At 44.3% G+C, this 17,598-nt stretch overlaps 2 non-coding genes across 2 annotated transcripts; both read left to right on the top strand.

Annotated features, from left to right (window-relative positions):
- Positions 1–4,118: 4,118 nt before the first annotated feature.
- TRNAF-GAA (transfer RNA phenylalanine (anticodon GAA)) lies at positions 4,119–4,191 on the top strand. Its single transcript has one exon. It is a non-coding gene; the product is annotated as a tRNA-Phe (tRNA).
- Positions 4,192–10,446: 6,255 nt separating this feature from the next.
- Positions 10,447–10,519, top strand: TRNAR-UCG (transfer RNA arginine (anticodon UCG)). Its single transcript has one exon. It is a non-coding gene; the product is annotated as a tRNA-Arg (tRNA).
- Positions 10,520–17,598: the final 7,079 nt, after the last annotated feature.

Here is a 17,598-nt window from a genome sequence, read left to right as displayed (position 1 = left end):
GAAATCAAGAAAATGAGAAAAAAATGGATTTAATTGCTTAACTTTAGGAATTGTGATTTTCTCACCTCTCCTATCTGTGAATATCGGGGACAAAGTTGGTGTTGGGAGGGCAGTGGTGCAGCATGCAAAGTAGTCCTAGACTGTCAGGTGGATTCGACCGCAGGTGAGCTAGGGGCCACCTGTAGGCCAAGTAAGGGGCCAGTCAGAATTTCAGGGAGACCAAAGCTCCCCAAAGCCACTTCGTCCCTCCCCTTCCCAACTGAATTATTTAGAAGGCATCAATCTGCACCTGAGACAGAGCAAACATGTATGTAATTGGAAAGAGAGAGAGAACAAACACGACATTATCGAAATTGTTTGATATGTGTAGGGTAGATTTTTGTTTTCTTACAACTTCTCCCTCTGCCACATATCAGAATATACAAAAAGATAATGCAACTGGATTAAAAAACAAAGAAACGTAGAAGCGTCCGTGTCATCTCTGGAAACTCAGGTTCCGGTCAGCAGACAAGAAAGAAGCGGAATTCACACTTCCTGGCGCCCCGTGGAGGCCGACAAGTGTGGGTCACCGAGTCCCCCCGTCGCCAGCGCCGGGCCAGCGCGGGGTCGGGGAAGCTGGCACTGCCTGGTCTGGGACGCCGAGGCTCTGTGCCGAGCGGCCCCGGGACGAGGGGAGGGGATGGGGGCGAGGCCCCCCGGGGGGCGTCCAGCGACAGGAGCTCCGTCTCTGCCAAGTCCGTCCTTCAGACCCTCCTGCTGAGCCCGGGAAGGGCAGGTGCTTCTCGCCTTCACCCAAATTTGCCGCAGCCGCCGCCGCAGGCTCCCGCTCCGGGGGAGCCCTGAGCCACCTGCGCCCGGGGCTCCCCGCCGCCTTTGCAAAGCAGCCGGGGTCGGCCCGCCCTGGCCTTCGGGTTCACGGGAGCGAGGTGGGCTCCCTGGGACACTTAACACCGGAGCGGAGGCAGGAGAGGCGAAGGGGCAGCGCGAGGGGTCCGGAGCGAGGGGCAGCGGGGGCTGCAGACGGGGCTGCGGGGCTGCAGCGGTGCGGGGAGAGCGAGCGGGAGCCGGGGTGCGGGAGCCGCGGCTGGAGCGAGGCCCGAGCGCCCATGTCCCGGCGCGTCCTCCGGCCCGGGCGGGAGGAGGCCAGGCCCCGCGGGGGCTGCGGGCGCCGGGCCCGCGAAGGCCTCCTCCAGGCCTGGGCTGCCGCGGCCGGGGGCGTCGGGCGGCCCCTCGGGGGCGGGAGCGCTAGGGAGGGCGCCCCGGGTGGAGTGTCCTTTTGGGGACAGGACGGCCCGCTGGCGTTGGTGGGCTCGAGGGGAGCCGTCCCCCGTCCCCTGAGGCTGTGTGAGAGGAGCGGAAGGTGCAGCAGGATCCGACGTCTGGGGCCGAAGCGCCTCGGGGGCTGTTGGGGGCGGGTGTCTGCAGCTAGTTGAGCTCAGAATACGAGACAGGAGAAACGAGAAAGGTGAGGGAGTAACGACGACCTTAAACTCGAAATGATTTTCAGGAACAAGGCGCCGTGGCTTTGCATGTTCAGTTGTTGGAGCACCAGCGTTTGCCCCAGAGGGCGCAGGGCTCCAGCTACACGGGCAGTGGCGTCTTCATTTTCTTCCACATAATTCCACCCTAAACCAGCCTGGGAAGACCTGTTTGTTCTCCCCAGAGGCTCACCTGCACTTTCACACAAGGCTCCCACATTGCTCACTCCAGCTCAGCCAGGAGCCAGGGTTCACATGGGGTCTAAGGCCCTTCCTCGGAGAAATCAAGCGCAAACAAAGCGGTGCTGCGAGGGCGAGCGGAAGGAGCAACGACGCAGAAGGGAGGTGACCAGGGATTTCCCGCGCGGAGGGACAGGACAGGTCTGCTCGCCCCCCCAGCAGTCTCCTCCAGGAGCACAAGCCGGCTTGAGACAGGGAAGCTTTTAACACATGGTTCCTTCTCCAGAGCATTGGATGGACTGGAGGCGGCTGAAGAGGGCTCGGTGGGGAAAAGGCCCCCGACTTTCCGTGAGGTGTAGAGGTGCAACTGGCAGACGTCCAGGCTTGGATTTCCAATTGAGAGTCGGTAAAGAAGCAAATAGCGTGACGGGGCGACAGGCACTGGGCTACAGAGCGTCTCCTGGCGTCCGCTGTGAGCTCGTCTACGGAAGAAACAAGGGCTCTTGGGGTGACCTCCACAGCCCCCTAAAATACTGGGGTCCGGAAGAGATGAGAACTCTCCCAGCCCCCGAGGAGGCAACCGCAGCCCTTGTTCCGCTTTCCTCGCGGGTTTGAGGCCCTGGTGAGAAGGGCAGGAGCCCTGGCGGCTCTCCCTCCCCAGTGCGCACCTGGCAGGAGCGTCTCCCCCTCACTTTTGGGCAGCGCTTCTCCAGCGTCAGCGTCTGACTCCGGGAGCGCAGGTGCAGCCCGGGTCACGGCCACCGCCGGATTTCCCATCCAGTCCATGGGGGACAGGGGACGGGGGGGTGGGGGGGGGGTCGGAACCTGCCCTGACCTGTAACCAGCGCTCCACCCCCACTCCCCACCCGACCGCCCCTCCTGTGCAGTGTCGGCTCTAGGGAACATGCCACTGTTTGCCTGCAGTGACTGGAGAGCACAAATAATAATAATAGGAAAAACAGTAAGTACCTGAATGATCGCACTGGCCAGTAGATAAAATGCTTCCTAAGGTACACAACTGGCCCAGGGCCCGCCGCCAGTCCTCAGCCAAGATTTCAAGGCCACAGTCTCTCCTGAGCGCCTGCTGTGGGCAAGTTCGCTGGACAAGGGCATCAAGAAGCAAGGACACCCCAGCCTGGTAAGGGGTGTCAGACAGGCCAACGGGGAGCAAACCCCATTCCCTTCCCTCTCAAAGAGGCGTTGATTCAACAGGAAGTAGGTGCACCGGTAGCTCCAGTGTAGAAATCACCAAGCCTTGGAAATCCTGAAAGGCGCACCAGAGGACGAGAAATTCCTGGGTGTCTTCTGGTCTTAGAAAGCGGGTGGGATCCGGCTGACCCTAGAGAACAGCGGAGCGGCTCTTCACCAGCGGAGGCCGCCGGCGCCTGCGGAATTCACAGGTGACCTGCGTCCGCTTTCCATCATGACGGAGAAGCCTTTCCCGCTCCTATGGGGCCTCTGTCGGATGGTAGCTGAGGTCCCCTGGCATTGCTTATTTAAAGTCTAAGCAACAAGGAACTCAAAGTTTAAACACCTGGGAAAATGGGAAGAGTGAGAAAACAGTGAAGCGGATATTGCGCCTATCAGTTGGGAATGTAGGAGTCACGTTTACTCCTCACTGTCGGGTGTGCAGGGCCTCCAATCCCGCCGGGCTTTATTTCATTTCCAGCTCCTGACACTCACTCGCCTAGAAAGACTCCGGATTCGCAGCCCCCAGTGTCTCCCCAGTGGACAGCACTGGCGGCGCTCTGAGACCCGTGGTGGGCCCTGTGGCTCCTCTGTCCGGAAAAAATAAGAAGGGAAATTCAAGGGGCGATACTCTTCCACCTCCTCTCTCTGCCTTGCTTCTTTTAAAGGAATGGAGGCCCCCGTGGAGGACACACTAATTTGCAGGTTGCTATTGGTTTGTGTTTGGGGATGTAATTAAGTTCCGAAGTCAGTTTCCAGGCAGGTTGTTTCAAAAGCTCACTGGACAGCTTTGGAGATGCCCGGGGCCGAACCCGGGGCCTGGTGCATGCAAAGCACATGCTCTACCGCTGAGCTACATCCCCTACTCGAGTTTTCTTGCCGGAGAAGGGAGGAATGGGTTCTTCTCTTAACCTTCTCCGTCACTAAAGAGCAAGACAGAAGAGGAAGGACCGGAAGAAGAGCGAGAGCAGCAGCTCGCCAGCTCATTTCGGTCTCCCTTCGTTTCTGAGCAACGTTGGGGTCGCGCAGCTCCGGGGCGAGCGCGCAGGGAGGCTCGCTCCCCCGGCCCGGCCCGCCCCTGCTCCTCCCTCTGCCTCTGTCAGCGCGTCCATCTAAAACTGGCCGCGTTTCCATACCTGGGCGGCCCCGGAGCCCAGGTGTTCCCAGGTGAGTGAGGAGGTGAAGTTCAAAAGATAAAAGAACACAGAAATAGCGCTAATGAAACTTCTATAATCTTTCCTTGGAAAGTAAGGAGAGGCGATGGTCTGCGTGGTCGAAATAGCTCAGTTGGGAGAGCGTTAGACTGAAGATCTAAAGGTCCCTGGTTCGATCCCGGGTTTCGGCAGCTTTGCTCTAAGTATTTATACTCATTTTCCCGCATTGAATAGTTGCATCCCAATCCTGAAAATTGTATGTATCTCTAGAATGTTTAATTGCTTTTTGATAATCCAATCAACGTGTATACATACGTGTTTTTTCCCTTTTTAAAAAAGAAATCAATTTTACTGATACATATTAATAAAGCACACAATTCATCCAACATGCACAATCAATGGTGTTTGGTATAATCACATAGTTGTTCATTTATCACCTCAACCATCATTAGAGCATTTTCATTATTTCAAAAATAATAAGCAAAAAAACAAACTAAGAAGAAAATTCTTCACTCCTCGATCTTTCTATGCTTCCTCTGCTGTACATAACTGCTATTTCTGGCTATTGTGCAATTAATATTTATTTATTAAGCAGTTTTATTGAAATATACTCAAATACCATATGATTTATTCAAAGTGTATAATCAATGGCTTTTAGTATAATCACAATGTTGTGTATTCATCACCACAAAATATTTTAGAACAATTTCACTACTCCAAAAAGAAAAACGCCACACCTCTTTTTTTCTTATCACTGTCTCCTTTGGTTGTTTATTCCATTCAGATCTTACATGAGACCATGAGGTGCAGCGGTCCTCTGAGATGTATTCACCAAATGCAATGAATGTCTTATGATGATGGAGGAGATTGTTGCTATGAGGCGAGTGGGGTGAAGGGGGTGGGGGTATATGGGGACCTAATATTTTTTGAATGTAATATTAAAAAAATAAATAAAGACAAAAAAAAGATCTTACATGAAGTGTACCTAACAGCATACATATCTTATTCAAAACTACAAAACCGAGGAAGTTATAGGGGTAAAAATTTCCAACACCCTAATGCAGCTGCACTTACTCATTTCTGCTTTGATAATATCTATGTGTGTAATGGGAAAGCGATGATTTTAACCACAAGAAATGTGAAGAAGACATGTAATAAAAGAACCACTTTATTGCGTGAGCATATTTCACATGGTATATGTGAGCATAATCAAATTTTGCAAGTCAGAATTCTGCATTTGAGCCCAATGTATTATTAAATTGCTGGAATAATGAAAATTGTTGAACCTTAATGAGCTTTCAAGCAATTACAAGAATGCTTCAAGTTTTCCTGTTCTCAAAATATCTCTTCAGCCTTGCACACCTCTCTGGAATATCCACATTTTAAGTTATTTGTTTTTAGATCCAGGAAAGGATTTAAAAAATAAGCATTTCTATATGAAAGATTTTCTAAAATATTCACAAGGGCCTAGAAAATGAAAAATGAAAACAGGTAGACAGTAAATTCATCAAGACTCAGGCACACATATGCCATTCTCCTCCTCTATCTTCAACATCTTATTTGAAATTCTTTGTCAGAGATAATACTCCATTTTTTGGTCTTTTTGAACTATTTTCACTTCTTTTCAAATAACTGCTTCAGTTTCAAAGTCTCTAGTTTTCATTGACAACGCCTGAACACTGTGCCAGGAGAAAATATTTTACAATATTTCCACATCAGAACTCATCAAGTGGCAAAAGGAAAACTGGTACAAAGCAAAAAGCAGCATCAGAGTAGGGACATGGACTGTACAGGAGCTGGGAATCACACTTCATTCTAAAGTTCACCTAGCCATTCTCAGCTCAGAAGATTTTGTTTTATTTGATTGGACAAACAATATCATTGAGTGTTTTATTGCCTAATTCAGCAATGATTCTCTCATACTCTATTGAGGTGGGAGGCCTTAATTTATTCCCATTGAGTAGGTTGACTTCTACCTTCTTAACAAAGTCGTTTGAAGCACAAAAGTGTTTAATTTTGTGGGAGTCTCATTTACTCATTTTTTCTTTCATTCCACATGGTTTGGGTATAAGGTTTAAGAAACTACCACCTATGACAGGATCTTGAAAATGTTTCCCTACGTTTTCTTTGGGGAGTTTTATGGTTCTAGCTGTTACATTTAGGTCTTTGATCCATTTTGAGTTAATTTTTGTATAAGGTATGAGATAGGTGTCCTCTTTCTTATTTTTAGATATGGATATTGAATTCTCCCAGCAGCATTTGTTGAATAGACTGTTCTGACCCAGCTGAGTGAGTTTAATGTAACGTTTTGTGTGATCTATGTATATTTTTAAAAAGATAATAAAAAATATATAGTTATCTTTAAAAGAAATCCTCCAATTCTGTCCTTTGCCATGCCTTTTATCTGTGAGTTCCCACTAAGGGGTGGGCACTCAACACCCTACTGACACCCTACCGACGTGGCCCAATCAAAGCCCTAATCATAATGTAACCATGCCCAGGTACAGATCAGTTTACAAACATAATTCAATATCTATTTTTGGAATTCATAACTATATCAAACTGCTACATCCCCTTCTCATTTCCGCTTTTATTTATTTGCATCTTCTTTTTTCTTTGTTAGTCTAACTAAGGGTCTGTGAATTTTTTTGATCTCAAAGAAACTACTTTTAGTTTTGTTGATTGTATGGTTTTTTCCGTCTCTATTTCATTTTATTTCTTCTCTACTCTTTGATATTCTTTCCTTCTTCTTACTTTGGTACTAGTTGGCTATTTTTTTCTAGTTCCTCCAAGTGTGCAGTTAGGACTTCTGATTTTAGCTGTTTTTTAATCTAAACATCGAAGGCTGTCAATTCTAAAGATGAAAATGGGGGGAGGCGTATGAAAGAGTTTGTGATTTTTCCTTTCGGTGTGATGAAAACATTCTAAAATTGAGGAATGACAGCACAACTCTGTGATGAAAATGAGAGCCATTGAGTGTACACTTTGGATGGATTGTGCAAATCATGAGACTGTAAAACACAGGGAATCCTGTGCTGGAAGATGGACTGTGGTTAACAGAACAAATATGAGCATATTCTCTCATGAACTATAACAAATATATAATATTAATACGAATACCAGGTTTTAGTAATTGGATGATAGGGAAACAAATACACCAAATGTAAGGTGGAAACAAATACACCAAATGTAAGGTATGGGCTCATTAGTAGTAAAATTTTTCAGTTTGTAAATCTTTCACAGTTTGTAACAAATGTTTCACAATAAGGCAAGGTATTGATGGTGGGGTGATGTATGGGACCCTGCATGGTGATGTTTTGTAAGTTCACAACTTTTACTATACATTTATTAGTTACGTATGTTCACGTATTGATAATATATTTTATTTTAGCTTGTCAAAGAGCTGCTTTTATAAAGGGGATTTATTTAGAGTCAAAGCTTATAGTTCCAAGGCCGTGAAAAGCCCAGATCAGGCACCGTAAGAGGTGCTTTCTCAACAAAGTCAGCTACTGTTGATTCTGTTGTCTGGGCACTTGGCAAAGCAAGATGGCCACCGTTCTCTGCTTCCCCTCCCAACTCTCCTCTTGTGCTGCTCCGTGGGCCCAGCCTCTTGGTGACTCTGTGCTTAATGGTTCCTCTAGTTTTCTCTCACAGGGCAGGATCAAATACGGCAGCTTCCTTTTCCTGTGTCTGTGTTGCCATTTACATCAAACCCAGCAAGGAGGTAGACTCTCAAACCGAGTCACCCCTCACTGGCATAGTGATCTTATCAAGTAATCTAATCAAAGGACCCTCAAACAACTTGTGTTTGGAGGAAAATTCTCTAGTTCATTCTATAGTTAAAGTAAAAATATAACCCATGTTATTTTTCTTGTATTTTGATTCCTCAAAGAACACTAGGCATTCTACAAATAATTACTAAAGTATTCAGATGACATTTACAATAAATATTTATAAATGCTCAGAAAGAAAGAAAGAGATCATTGCCATTATTTTAGAAGTTCCATTTCCCCTCCTCCATTTTGTACCTCTCCCTCCTTGAAAAATACTGCTATAATAATGCTAATGATAATCATCCTCTTGGTTTTATTTATTAGCTTTATCGGTGATGAATGCATCCATAACAATAGAGTATTTAGTTTGTTGAGTTTGCAGTTTCTGTATATTCAATCATGCCATATTTCTTTTGTGATATTTTCCTGTTATGGAAATAGTAGGTTAATATTTCATTTTCTGTGGTTTCTAGATTTTTCTTTATTGCACCTACTTTTATAGCTGCCAGAGAAATGTGTTAAATGTCTTTTACTAATTATACTAATTTAATCTTAGAATTGTTTGGTTGATCTTTGTATAATCTTACATTCTGTAAAAAAAAATTGACAATTCTGTTTCTTCCTTTCTAATTATCAAAACTTATTTACCAGGCAGCGGACTTGGCCCACTGGTTAGGCCATAGGCCTACCCCATGGGAGGTCTGCGGTTCAAGCCCCGGTCCTCCTTGACCTGTGTGGAGCTGGCCCATGCGCAGTGCTGAGGCGCACAGGGAGTGCCCTGCCACGCAGTGCTGCTTACAACAACAGAAGCAGACAAAGAAGAAGATCCAGCAAATGGACACAGAGAGCAGACAACCGGGGTGGGGTGGGGGGAGGGGAGAGAAATAAGTAAATAAAAATAAATCTTAAAAAATAAATAAATTATTTAAAAAAAAAACTTGTTTACCTTCCTTTTGTCTAGTTTTATTGCAAATGCTTAGGATCTCCAGTACATTAGTGAGTAGAAGTGATGATTTCTAATGTACTCCATGACTTCCCAATCTCAAACATAATATTTTAAAGTTTTTACATTTAAGTGTTATGTCTTCTGTAGATTATTTTTGAAATCAGGTTAAAGAAATTTCCTTCTATTTCTAGATTAAGGTTGTATCATGAATGAGCATTGGATTACATCAAATGATTTTTCTTTCTCTACTGAGGTGAACATATCTTTTTTTCTTTAATTTCTTAATGTGCTGAATCACAACTGTTAGTGTAAAGTCAAATCTACCACCAATTATTGATTTTGGATTCAGTTGGCTATTTGTGTTCACAAATAAGATTGGCCTATTATTTTCCTTTCTTACACTGTCTTTGTCTGGTTTTGGTACTAGGGTCAATTCAGGCTTATAGAATGAGATGGAAAGCCTTCCGTCTACTACTATATTTGGAAGTGGTTGTGTCATTGAAATTATTCTCCCTGGGGTGTTTTCTTGAACTTCCAAGTGAACATATTTGGTCTTAGAGAACTCTCCGTGGGATAAATTTTTTTTTTAATTCTGCTCTTTTTTATTTTTAAGATTTATGTATTTATTTCTTTTTCCCCCTTCCCCTCCTCCCACCCTGCTGTTTTTCCTGTCTGTGTTATCTTCTCTTCTCATTTTCTCTCCTCTATGATTCACCAGGATTTGATCCCTGTCAGTTGTGCCACCTGGGTTCCTGGTTTCTGTTGTGCTTCACCTTAACTCTCTCGCTTGTCTCTCTTTTGATGGGTAATCATCTTGCTGCATGACTCACTTGCCTTGCCTGGCCACTGGCTCACCAAGAGGTACTTGTGCAGGCACTGGCTCACCTATTCAATTTATTTGTCTGTTTTATTTTCTCCAATTCTCCTACCCTAAACTGAACCCCACATTTCCTGTTTGAACAACATTTTACACATGTGCTGAGGTGTGTCTCTAAGCTAGTAGAATCAGGCTGTAAAAGGATAGAAGGAAAGGATCGCACGTTCCTCTATAATCAGGGCTACAAACTCAGTTTGCCTTCGGAATGAAGACAAAATCAGAATTGCGACCCTCTTGGCGTAAAGGAAAAGAGTTTTGAGGTGAAGGGGGAGAGACCCTCTCTGTGTGGCGTCCACTCCTGCCCCAGGGCTTCACTTAAGTATCAATTGAGAGTGTCTCTTGGCCCCTCCTGGAGACCAAAAAGCATTCATATTTGCTATTTTTTCTCAAGTCAAATTTCAAGTATAGTATTTTTGAAGAATTTGCTACTTCATTTAAATTTTTCAATAATTTGGGCAAAATTCTTCACACCGTTGCATGTTCTGATGCCTCTTCTGGAAATACTCTTCTTTCTGTTCTTTTTCTGTCTAACGTTCACTCATCTTTCAGTCTCAGTTTAGCTTTGGTTCTTCAGATGTTTACGGAGAGCAGGATAATGTTGTCCGAGTAGGAAATGTGGAGTTCCGTTAAGGGTAGAATTGGAGAAAACCGAATTCGCAGTTCGGGTCAGCCTGTTACCTACCGTGTGTTACACTGAAGTGTCTTGACTCTTCTGAGCAGAATGACACCAGCTTTGCGATAAAGTTAATAGTAACGTCGTGTAATTTTTTAAATTAAATTGCGCAAAATAAATAATCCAGATCTTTAGCCCACTGTCTCTGCTATATGGAAAAATGAGTGACCCCCGGGTGACCACGTGGCCTAATGGATAAGGCGTCTGACTTCGGATCAGAAGATTGAGGGTTCGAATCCCTTCGTGGTTGAGCTGATATTTTACACTTACCCACTCCAGCCCCCTTCCCTTACCACATCCTACCCCCAAACTGCCAAACCGACGTTATAGCCTCCGGGGAAAGATGAGCAAACAGCCTCTCCAGCCAGTAGTCATAGGATGCTGGGTCACGGTGGATCTCCCCTGATGTGGCAGCTTGGAAAGGAGGCCTCTGGCCAGGCGAGCTCCCCACGGATCGCGCGGGGAGCAAACGGAAAAGTCAAGTTCTGGTCGGGGGGTCCCCGCAAATTAAATATGTGCCCCTCAAATACACGCACTTAAAAGGACTGTATGGGAGATACTGGCCTTTCAGAAGTCAGTTTAAATGTCGCCCCTTTCAAGCGGAAGAGTCCCCCCAGTTTAGAGGCGCTGGAGAGAGAGAACCCCACAAAACCCGCCCCAGCTTAGCGGAGGCCCGGGGCGCTGCGCGGTTTCTCTAGGTGGTTCGCGGACAGCGCCGCGGGGTTCTCCCGCACGTCGCGGTGACGCAGCGTCAGGAACTGACTTTGAGGAACGAGGTTAAACTGAGACCTGAGCCCCCGAAGGGCGAGCCCAGAAAGCCTGGACGACGGCGGGGCGGCTTCTGCAGAAGCGCAAGGGATCCGGACAAACGCGTGAGTAGGGGGACGGAATGGACGGACTGTTAGAGCACTGCCCCTTACCACGTCAGATTCAAGGAGGAAGAGCAAATGTGAGCATCTTCAACCGGAAATAGATGGAATTCGCTGTCAAGAACCTTCCTACCAGGAAATGCTGTGTCCCATCGCTTCCTGGATACCTCTCCAAAACGTTCAGAGAACAAGTAAAACAGACACAAGCTCTCCCACAGGACAGAAAACAGAGGCCAGGACTACCTTTTTAAACATCAGAATGCCGTGAGAATTTCTTTCAGGTAATGTACATTTCAACAGTTTTATTGAGCCACAGTTGACGCGCAGTAAGCTGCGCGTATGTAAGCGTATGCGTAAGTTGTACATATTTACGCTCGTGAAACGATGGCCACAGCAAAGGTAGTGAACAGAGGTATCACCCCCAGATTTCCTCCTGCCGTTTTTTCATTAGAGAAGTTGAGAGCTTACTGAACAATCATGCAGAAAAGACAGGACTCGCGTATTCCACCGTATTATTAACACCTTGCACTGGTGTGAAGATTTGTTACACTTAATGACACATTTTATAATTGCACTATTAATGGAATTTTAAAAATTTTTTAATCTGTTACCATATGTTCAACCTAACATTTCCTGTTATGACCACATTCAGATGTGTATCTCAGTGGTGTTAACTGCATTCTCAATGTTGAGCTAACATCACTACCATCCATTTCCAGAACATTTCCATCATTCAGTAGAACCCTGTGCATTTTACTTCCTAACTGCCCGTTTTCTAGCCTCGCCCTGTCCCCTGGTAACCTATATTTTAGATTCTTACTCTATGAGTTTTCTTATGCTAATTATTTCATATTAATGAGATCCTACATTAGTCATCCTTTCATGTCTGGCTTTCTTCACCCAGTATGACGTCTTCAAGGTTCATCTGTGTTGTTGCATGTATCAGGACTTCTTTCCTTTTTACCACTGAGTAATATTCCATTGTGTATATATTCCACATTTTGTTGATACATTTATTGGTTAGTGGGCACTTGGGTTGCTTCCATCTTTTGGCAATTGAGAATAAAGCCGCTATGAACATTGGTGTGCAAATATCTGTTCAAATCCCTCCATTCAATTCTTCTAGGTATATACCTAGCATTGGGATTTCTGGGCCATATGATAATTCTATACTTACCTTTCTGAGGAACTGCCAAACTATCTTCCACAGTGGCTGCCCCATTTTATATTGCCACCAGCAATGAATTAGTTTTCCGATTTCTCTGTGTCCTCTCCAACACTTGTAATTTTCCACTTTTTAAAAATAGCAGCCATTCTAATGGGTGCAAAATGGTATCTCCTGGGTTTTTTTTCCCCTTCTTTTTTATTTCTCCCCCTCCCCCACCCCTTCATTGTCTGCTCTCTGTGTCCATTCACTTTGTGTTCTTCTGTGTCTATTGTATTCTCATTATGGGGCTCCGGGAACCCATCCTGTGACCTTCTGGAGTGGGGAAGAGGTGCTCATTCTCTTGCTCCACCTCAGCTCCCTAGTTTGCTGCATCTCATATTGTCTCTTCTCTGTGTTTCTTTTTGTTGTGTCAACTTGCTCTATCAGCTCTCCATACAGGCGGCACTCCTGGGTGGTCTGCTTTCCTGTGCAGTCGCCAATCCTTGGACAGGAACGCCCCTGGGAGGGGTGACACTCCTTGCCCGCAGCAGCACTCCATGTGGGCCAGCTCACCACATGGGCCTGGAGGCCCTGCGTATGGAACCCTGGACCTCCTATGTGGCTCTATCCATTGAGCCATATCTGCTCCCCTCATTGTGGCTTTGATCTGCACTCCTCATGCTCTTTTGTAATCCTCTCATCCCCTCCCACAACCACTGATCTTCTTTCTGTCATATGTCTTAAGTTTTTTGAAATATTAGATGCTTATAATATTTAGAATTTTATAAAAATGGCATCACACATTATGGACTTCATTTTCTAGTATGTATGTTTTTGGTTGGGTAGAATTTTTTCACTCAGCATCATTATTTTGAGATTTGTCCATGTCCTTACTTGTATCAATACTTAATTAATTTTTATTACTGGATTATATTCTGTTGTGTGACTATAACACATTGTTTATCCATTCTCCTATTGGTGAATATTTGGACAGTTCCAGTTTGGGTCTATTACAAAAACTGCCGTTGTGAACATTTGTATATACGTCTTTGTACCGACATTTATTTCATTTCTATTAGATATATACCCGAGAGTGGAATGGTTGTCTATACATAATTGTGGGGTTTTTTGTTTTTGTTTTTAGGTGGTACCAGGGATCAAGCGTGGGACCTCATACATGGGACACAGGCACTGAACCACTTGAGCTACGTCCACTCCCCTGTAACTTGTTCTTAAAGAAACTGTCAAACTGGGGCTGGCATCACCTTCACACTTAATCTGAGAGGAACATCATGAGAAAGGAAAATCATAGGTTAACCTCACTCTTGAAATAGCTACAAATATCCCGAACATTAGGGAATCGAATGCATCCATGTTTAAAATAAATCATTTTGGTCTTGATCTTATACCAAGAATACAAGGTTAGTTTATCACTAATTGAATCTATAATCTAATTCAACACTTTAATGGGGTCACCTTAATAGAGACAGAGAAAGCAGTTTGGTAAAACTCAGCATTCAGTCAATGAAAACTCTAAGCCATCTAGAAAAAGAAGATAATTTCTTTAATCTGATAAATGACATTTTTAAAAATTAAGGTAAATGAAAAACTTAAATGGATTATTTAATATTTATATGTGAAATACTGGAAATACTGTTTGAGATTGGTAATAAATCAGAGATGCCAGTTCTGACCACCTCTAGTCAAAATTACAGACTCCTGCGTGTCTCATTCATTACCTTTTGCAGCTACACTAAAGAAGGAAGTAAAAGAGAAAGTGATTGGAAAGGAAGGCACAAAACTGTCATTATTCTCAGAAGACATGATTTTGTACAAATACATATTAGTAGATTAAATGGACTTATTGCAGTCTATAGATTTTATGTCTTAATACATTGAATATATTGGGCCTAAATGAATGAAGGGATACACCATACAGCGTATGTTACATATAATGAGGAAAAAAAGGAATTAGAGAGCAAATTCTCTACTATTTTTAAACATGCTGAATCTTTTTTTTTTCCTTTGCATAAACTCCAGAATTGGACAAATAAATTTCACCTAGTAAGCATATTTCATTTTCTTATTTTAATTTATCACTACAATATTCACTCAGAGGTTCTGACAAGCATGTAATGTAACCCAAAACCAAAGCAGAGAAAATTAATGTTTTGGACTTATGCACATACTTATGACAGCTCATGGAACTCAAGGGACCACTGAGTAAGGAAAAATGCTTGGGTTTGTTGGCTAGTTCTCAATATGGTAGAGAATTTTTTAAAAGTTGTGCACTTAAAAGAGACTTTGGAAGTCATTTAGTTCTAACTTCTACCAAGGGCAAGAAACTCTTTACAAATCACTGGAGTTGTTACTCAGCTCTTACTTCTATTGACTCATCCCAGAAACAGCCCAGGGTCTGTTTTTATAGAAGACAAAGAAGAAAAGTGCAAAAGAAAGGCTGCCATTTTGGGTCTTTAGGACAGTCACATGAGGACTTAATGGGACTAGAAAGGCATTGAAAAGGAATATAAAAACATTAACATTACAAAATGTCAAGTAACAGTAGGATCAGCATTTAAGGAGACATCTTTGGGGCTGGTGGTAAGTCAGAATGCCAGAGAATACATTGTATCTCAGGTCGAAATTCCATTGGAGGGCACATCTATCACACAGCAAACACTAGACTTAGGTTACAATTTATCCAGAAATCCTCTTAACCCCTGAGAAGACCCCAAGGCCCCAAGGAGGTCACAGAGAAAGATTATGGGACCTTCTATGAAGGAAAAGGAAAGGCAAAATTTTTCCCATTCAGGTCCATCCTAGAGCAAATGAGAATCTCCATTAACTAACTGGGAAACTCCAATCATAGTCTCAAAATGTTTGCCAATATTCTGCAAATATAAAGAGTGGGGGAACAAAGGCCTATGAACCTGAGAGTCTGTGACCCCGACAGAGTTGCAGATTCAGTACATGAAGGACAGAGCTAAAATTCTCTCCACTCTTCCCCACTCATCTAGCCTGAGAACAGGGAATCCACTCAATGAGAAGCAGTGCCAGGTATCAGAACCGGCCTTTGAACCCCAACACCACCACATGCTGCCCCTTACTGTGTGGCCTTGGAGAGATTACTTCCCCTCTCTTGGCCTCAGCGCTCACACCTACTAAAGAAGGGGTTTAACCCTCAATATCTCCCTGGCCCTTTCAATTCTAAAGGGTCTTCTTTCTAAGACAATGCTCAAGATATAAGAGAGGGTTGGAGGAGGTCCAAATGAGCTGCCAAATGTGGACTTGTTAGAGAATACAAGAGACTTTTCCCCCAGATGCAATCATGCAGGATGCAGAAAATTTGTATTTGAAAACTGTTCTGTAAATCTTTCTCATGTTGAGTTGGATTTAAAGTTGTTGAAACACCTTCAAATATACTTAGGAAGAGGCCAGATAAATTTTTGATCATTAGTTTGAGACATCAGCTTGTCACATTCTTCATTGAATTGATAAGGCTCAGAAGGTTGGTGTGAATTTTCCAATACTGAAAAAAGCTATTGTATGTATGATCCTCCCAGCCCAGATGGATGCTCCTCACAGCTTTTAGGCAAACATGGTCTTTGGTACTCAAAGCTTGCAACATTAATATGTCCCTCCAAGCTGCCTAAAACCTATCTCCTTGCCATTAATTCCTGTCCTAAACCTGGTATAGTTAGATCAGCCTATAATAAACTTCAACTCTTTGTAGATGACGCATGGGAAGGTATCAGAGAAAGGGTGTGAGTATTAGGAACTTGAAGAGAGATGGAGGATATTCCCAACAAGGTGACCACTATCTCTGCTCTCTTGGATCCAGTTCAGCTGAAGGCAATGAATTGAGGTAGGGTGGAGTTTGGAAAGAATAGTGAGGGAGGCAGATCTTGGGTCATCACTTAGGTTCAAAATTCCCCCATTAAGCCTGGTCAGCAGCCCTACTCTCACTTCCATCACTTTAGGATGAGGTGGGGCTAGGGACCTATCCTGGCAGATCTGACACCATATGTCTTTACAACTATCTAATAGATTAAATCCTGACTTTGATACCCCAGAGACCTCTAGTACTTCATTCTTCAGACAAAATTCTTAAGACTTATATTATGCATAACATCAAGAGCAAGAACCGGAAGTCAGGAGTCAAGATAACTGGGTTTAGTCTTGGTGAGAGTTTGGATTCGTAGCTCTGTTCTGGACACCAGTTTCCTTGTCTGGAAGAGGAAGATCAGGACAAGTCACTCAATAACCACCAGACTCCTTTCAGCTGTAATGGACTATGTATGTGTGATTCCCATGGACCCATGACGGGATGAGGTGAGGACGCATTCCAGAGAGTCTGCTCAATAGTTTCAAAGCATGTGTATTAGTCAGCCAAAGGGCTGCCAATGCAAAGTACAAGAAATCTGTTGGCTTTTATAAAGGGTCTTTATTGGGGGTAAAAGCTTACAGTCCCAAGGTCATGGAAAGTCCAACTCAAGGTACCATAAGAGGTACTTTCTCACCAACATCAGCTTCCATGTGTTAAAGCAAGATGGTGGTTTCAGCCTCCCCTCTGGGCTTCCTCTTTTTCTGAGCCTCCATGGGCCCAGCTTCTCCCCATCTCAGCTACAGGTTGGCACAGGGCTTGTCTCTCAGCTACCCATATCAGTCTCAGCTCTCTTTCCAAGGTCAGCTGTAAGCTATTAGGCAAATGGTCCACCTCTCCCTGGGACTAAAGTTGTTTGAGACCTCTCTTTTCTGTCACATGACAGGATCAAAATGACAAGGTTCTCCCCTCTGTGTGTCTTCCTGTGTCTGTCTGTGTGAGTGTCCATTTATATTAGACCCAGCAAGAGGGCGGGGATTCAACCTGAGTCATGCCTTACTGATGTGGTTGAATCAAAGAAAGTCCTCAGCAATCTTAACAGTTAATCTAATCAGGGGCCTCTCACTTGAATTTAATATAATCAAAGGGTATCACACCCAGATTTACAAACATAATCTTTTTCTTGTTGGGGTTCATAAAATAATCTCCAACTGCCACAGCTTGTGACCCAGCTGTGTGACCTGAGTACCAGATGGTGCAGCAGCCTGTCTTGTGTGTCAGGACTTGGGAGAGGGACAGCTATGGCAGAGAAAGTCCTCGGGCTGGAAGTCAGGAGACCACCTGGGCTTCAGCTTACCCTCTATAAATGGTGACACTAGTTTCTTCCTAGCCTTTTTCATAAAGCTGATGTGAGACTCTAATAAGGTAATACATAAAAAGATGCTGACAGTGTTTGGGTTCGTGAAGACTCAAGGGACTATTACCCTCCA

This window comes from Dasypus novemcinctus, chromosome 22 (genome assembly GCF_030445035.2).
Source record: "Dasypus novemcinctus isolate mDasNov1 chromosome 22, mDasNov1.1.hap2, whole genome shotgun sequence".
Taxonomy (NCBI): Eukaryota; Metazoa; Chordata; class Mammalia; order Cingulata; family Dasypodidae; genus Dasypus; species Dasypus novemcinctus.
This window is presented reverse-complemented; position numbering and strand designations above follow the sequence as displayed.